Raw genomic sequence first — 6,484 nt, forward strand, 5'->3', positions numbered from 1 at the left:
TGACATATGATTGGTGGATAAGTATTATGACTTATGATCAGTGGATAAGCATCATGACTTATGATCGGTGGATAAGCATCATGACATGATCGGTGGATAAGCATTATGACTTATGATCAGTGGATAAGCATCATGACTTATGATCAGTGACTGTATGATACAATTGAAAATAATGAGGGAATGGAGTAATTTGTGCATCTAATGTGTCTTTAATGCAATCCAATACAGTTGTCTGCCCTTGATATATAAAGCATATACTAGACCACCCACACAAAAGACACATGTAGGGTGTGTGTGTGTGTGTCCTTTGGAATTTTAATGTAGCTTGAAAAAAATATCAGTCATGTCGCTTAGACATATGCAGTGTGATAGTTTATAGTGATGTCTAGCACTTGGACATCATACAGCAGACATGTAGCTTCATGTCCCACCCAATCACATTATCCTGACATCAGGCCAACCAATCCTAACACTAACCTCTTAATGCTGATCACCAAGCGATGCAGGTGTTAGTAACATTTTTATAAGTCTTTGGTACACCGGGATTTGAACCTGTGACCTCCCGCATCTGAGGTAGATGCTCTAACCACTAGGCCACCAGGTAAACTGGCATTAATCTCAATGCTTCACATGTATAAATATACTTCTTTAAGTCTAACTCAGTATGTACATGGTTACTTGGAGAGATCTTAATCAATTAAATCATGCATAAAACCACCTGGATTTGTCTTTGTGTTCCAGTTGCCAAACGAGGCACTGGGTTCAAAACGTGCTGCCTCATCAAAATTGTTTTTTGTTTTTGTTTGCATTTTTAGATTCAAAATATTCAACTAGATGATCCTATTTTTTCAATACTTTTTAATATTTGTGTTGAAACGTTTTTTTATCACAACCATCCTAGGAAACCGCTCCGGTGGCCTAATGGTTAGAACGTCCGCCTCGGTTGCTTGATAATGTGAATGGGTGGGACATCATGCTACATGTCGGCAGAATGATGCCCTAGTGCTAGATATCACTATAAACTGCCACATTGCAGACATTGTAGCAATATGACTGAATTTTTTTAAAGTTACGTTAAAAATCCAAATCACATCACAACACAACACCCATCCCAGGACCGGCCAAATATTTGTCTTTATGTGTGCCCCAGTTGCCTAAAAAGAGGTCCCGAGATCGAAAAACTTGCTGCGGCATCTCATATATTTATGTTTTGTATTTTTATGTTCAGAGTTTGTTTTAAGCTTGTTCATCACAATATTTTTTATTTTCTGTTTACTTTATTTTTTACTTAATTCCCGTCCTATAACTCCTGCAAAACCGACAAATGTAGTGTGTGTGTATGTTTTAGGGAACTTTTTACATAGCTTTAACAATTTGAGCCATATTGCTACGATGTCTGCAGTGTGGCAGTTTATAGTGATGTCTAGCATTGGGGCATAATGTTGTCATCGTGTAGCATCATGCCCCTCCTGTCACATTATTCCGACAACAGGCTGACCAGCCCTAACATTAACCTCTTAATGCTGAACGCTATGACTTTTTAAGTCTTTGGCATGGTTCAAACCTGCGATCTCCCATATTCGAGGTGGACACTCTAACCACTTTAGGCCACCGGTGTGGTCTTGCATGTAGGTTAAATGGGCCTTGTTATTACTCTTCACGTGCAGACGTATGCTTTTCTAACCCATTATTTACAAAGTTAATGGGATAGATCTGCAATTAAATTATAAATTATTAGATGAGAAATTAAATTTTGCCAGCAAAATGAAATGCAAATTCTGACCGTCAAATTGGTATCTTTGACTACTTCAATATGCATTCATTTTGATTTATGTTTGGTAATGAGGTTTTAATCATTTGGATGTAGAATTAATTGGTTACATTTTAATACATATACTACACGGGGAGGTGAGTGACACAAGACATAAAATAAATTAAAATGCTGCAAATATCTGTTCATATAGGCTCTTTAGAAAATATGAAATCGAGTTTTGGGGAGTTTTATTCTCCTTGTGAATTTAATTTGCTCATTTTACTGCTGATTTGTGCTGTCATTATATGACATCACACACTGAGGGGGGAGAGGACCGACGTGTTAGGATGGGGGGGGGGACTTTTTTTTTTGGAAAAGTGACATCACAAAACAACACCAGCGCCATCTACCAGAGAATATGTCAATTATGCAGAATCACAGTATCACCATGGGTGACAAGAACATTGATAATAAAATGCTTGGGATGTATTCAACTTTATTCTTTGGATTTTAACTATTTTTTCCTGTTCATAAATTTTCTTTTTATTATAGGTTTCCAGAGGACGAATTGTTGTGTATTTTTTGCAAAACAAAGTAATTTCAAACCAATTTTATGTTTGAAATTTTTAAGGGCGGGGGAGAATCTAGGTTTTTTAAGGTCATACAGGGTGTCTGAGTTTTTGTGCGTGGGGAAACGGTACAAAATCAGCCTAAATTGCATGAAATCATATAAAATATGGTCCCTTTCTCTAATTTTTCTCATTAGTGTCCCATCGCTAGGCTAGGTTCCAATATATTAACCCTATCTACACCTAGGCGGATGGAACATATATTTTAGTGTTTTGTCCTGATGATATCTATTGGATTTGATGCACTGCCTTCCATATAATGAAATACCAACTAACCAATAGAATGTAACAGTACTGCATTGTACATCGGCCAAAAATGGTGGGTGTTGTGAGCAACTGACTTCAAAAGGATATTTTGTAAGTTTAACATCGTAAGTATGATACGTACCAGAGCGAAGCTATTACATGTTTGAGTGAAATGTATTTGTACAAACATGGACTGGCAATGACAACATTGTTTGTTTATGAGCCCATTCAAGTTATATAATCCCCTTGTCTCTTGATCATGTAGGAACAGTGCTAAAATCTGAATAACTTAATTTTGATTGGATGTGGTGGTTTGCCACTGGCTCTTGGCTATTTCAGCTCCAAGACATTTCAACCCAAAAGACAATTCAACAAATATTAACTGTTAAAGAACAAGCATGTTCTTGAAATTAATTTTATCAAATATACACACAAGTATACAACTTTGTTAAAGATTACGCTAAAATTTGGCATCTAATGAAAATTGTCGGATCTCGTATACAAATTAACAGTGTGCGGTACGTTTGATTTTCAGAAATCTTTCTTTACATTCGAAACAGCATGCATTCATTAATTTACGTGATTTTAATTATAATTAACCGTTGACACCTTTTATCGTCGATTTAACTGTATTTTTAAAAAAAATTATGATTATGAATGAAATAACTTAAGATTAAGGACCTCAGTACTGTCTGTATCTTCTGTAATTGCAGGTATCATTGAATAACCGTGTGATTAGTGGGAATGACCATTAGCATCATTGAATACCGTGTGATTGGTGGGAATGACCATTAGCAGGCATCATAGAATACCGTGTGATTAGTGGGAATGACCATTAGCAGGCATCATAGAATACCGTGTGATTAGTGGGAATGACCATTAGCAGGCATCATAGAATACCGTGTGATTAGTGGGAATGACCATTAGCATCATTGAATACCGTGATTAGTGGGAATGACCATTAGCATCATTGAATACCGTGTGATTAGTGGGAATGACCATTAGCAGGCATCATTGAATACCGTGTGATTAGTGGGAATGACCATTAGCATCATTGAATACCGTGTGATTAGTGGGAATGACCATTATCAATATGCTAATTATTGTTTTAAAACTTGTCAGTTCCTTTATACAAATGTACAGTGTGTGTTGTCATTTTGATTTCTTTTCATTCAAATTAACATGCATTCATCAACTTAATAAAAGTTACTTTAATTATAATTCACTTACATCTTTTTTTCAGCAACTCTTCGTGTGCTGGTATCTTCTAATTAATTACAGACATCAATGAATAACCGTGTGATTAGTGGGAATGACCAATAGCAATGTGCTAATTATTGTTTTAAAAATGTGTGAATTGGAGTTGAATTATCCCATGACTGGAGTTGAATTGGCTTGGAGTCAAAATGTCTTGCTCTCAAGCTTGCAACTGTACTGAATATTTCATGGCAAATTTCACACTTAAATGCTTTGTCTCAAGTATGTAACCTCTTGTGAGCACTGATGCTAAAACTGTGGCAAAACATTTTGTTATAAACTTTACACTGGAAGAATGTTTTGTCTCCAGTATGTAAAGTCCTGTGCCTTTTCATCTTAGAACAATAGTTACACATTTTAGAAGAAACTTCACATTTGAACAGACTTTCTCCAGTAGGCAACATCTTGTGTTCCTTCATGTTTTAGTGCCTACTAAATAGTTCATTGCAAATGTCACGATTCAACTTGGGTTTTTCCCAGAATGTATCTTCAAGTGCATCCATAACTCATCACTGGCACAAAACATTGTATCACTAATCTCACCTTTGAATGGTTTTCCTACACAATGTATTCACCGCTCCGGTGGCCTAGTGGTTAGAGCATTCGCCTCGGATGCAGGAGGTCGTGGGTTCGATCCCCAGCCGAGTCATACCTAAGACTTACAAAAATGGTACTAACAGCTGCCTCGCTTGGCGCTCGGCATCAAGAAAATCAAGGGATGGGGGTTCTAACCTGTAATAATATAATTACATTATTATAGGTTAGAACCCCTATCCCTTGATTTTCTTTGTAACGAGCCATTATTACATGTTAAAACCCCCCATCGCTTGATTTTGTTTTTAACAAGCCCCTTTGGTACTAATGGTATGGAAAAATGGAAACCAGCCTGGAAATGGGTGACATAACATAGAGTATATATGGGTTAGCTGACCATGATTGGTTAATAAATGTAAGTTATGTTGTAGGAAAAAAGAATCTTTTGAGGTCTTATCCAAGTTGTAAGTGCATTTTTTTTTAAAATAAAAAAATAAATAGAGACATTGTTTTATTGATGGAATTTCAGTCCTTTAACATTCTTGAGTTTGGAACACTCATTACTAAAATTAGCACCTGACTCCTTGGTGCGGAATTGAAAGCACATGTTTCAAACACGTGCAGGTCCAGAAAATGACACGGCACATATCCTTTCCGCTACACAGAAGCTGACATCCAGGTTTCATCTATACGGATAAATATAGGTTTGAACATTTTAAGTTATGAGTTTTTAATTATTAAAAACTCATAACTTAAAATGTTCAAACCTATATTTAACCCCATCTTTACAGTGCATTGTTACATCATAATCTGCTTATGCTGACATCTGGGCTGAGTACTGTATGCTGCGATACAGTCAATCATGCTACCGCACTATACCTACAACTGACCGACTTCTGAAGACGCGAATAGAACAGATACAGTTAATTGAATGGCTAATCCTTCTGTTTTTTTTTACACATATACCAATACAATAGTTTTGCTGAACCTTCATAGAAAACTGATAAGCTTTGAAGTACCGACAACTGTGTATAAATACAAAGCAAATGGAAACAATCTAAATCACAATTACATCTGTCGCCAGTGCAGCATTTTACTCATTGATCTTTTCCTTTTGCCATCAGTCCTGTGTTACGGCTGCAGAGACTTAAACTCCGTAACAAGAAATAGCAAATTAAAAAAAACAAAACAGTTTTGCATAATTAATAATAATTATTTATTTCTCAAAATACAGGAGTGAAAGAATCCCTAAGTTGGGTGTGAATTTATGCTTATATATACGGTCCAATATTGCCAGGTGTTGACTCGTGTAAGTTTCATTCGTGGGAATGGAGATCCTATTTTTCTTGTCGAGAAAATTTATAAGCATTCAGTGATCATTCTTGGGATTTAGGAAGCAATTCGCTACAAGCATTGTGAAGCTAGCCATAAGGGGGGGGGGGGGGGGGGCTGCTGAGAGACTACTGGTGTCACCTGTCAGCACTGTACACTGTGAACGTGGATTCAGTAAGATGAACTTCATAAAAACTGACATCAGAAATAAGCTCTGCATCTCATCTCTCGAGAATTTAATGAGAATCAGCAGCATGTACAGATGTGAAAAATTAGACTTCGAAACTGCATTCAACAAGTGGGCAGCCCTAAAATCGCGACGGATCTTCATGTAACACTTTGTAACATTTTGTTAATGCTTCTTGTAATTAAAGTATTAACTAATCCATCTTTTGTAATTTTCATTGCCTGTTACATTAATAGACTAAATTAACACTTGGAAAAATGTACACGACTTTTTTTGGCGACACTTTTTGAAAATTGGCGACAAAATATTGAGGTTGGCGATTTTTTTGGCGACAGCTTTTTAAAAGCCAGGACCATCCCTGTAATATCATAGTGCTTGTGTAGGTTTACTATGGGAACTGGATTAGTACCGCTAGGCCTTCATAACCATGTCATATCTTGTGCTCTTTCAAGCCATAAATGATTTAATTAAAAACTTCAGACATGAATTTCGGTTCAGCTGCGTGTGCCCCCTTCAGGTCGGAACTTTTCGAGCACATTTATTACG

The sequence above is a fragment of the Sinohyriopsis cumingii genome, chromosome 14, assembly GCF_028554795.1.
Source record: "Sinohyriopsis cumingii isolate HCF-2022 chromosome 14, ASM2855479v2, whole genome shotgun sequence".
Lineage (NCBI taxonomy): Eukaryota > Metazoa > Mollusca > Bivalvia > Unionida > Unionidae > Sinohyriopsis > Sinohyriopsis cumingii.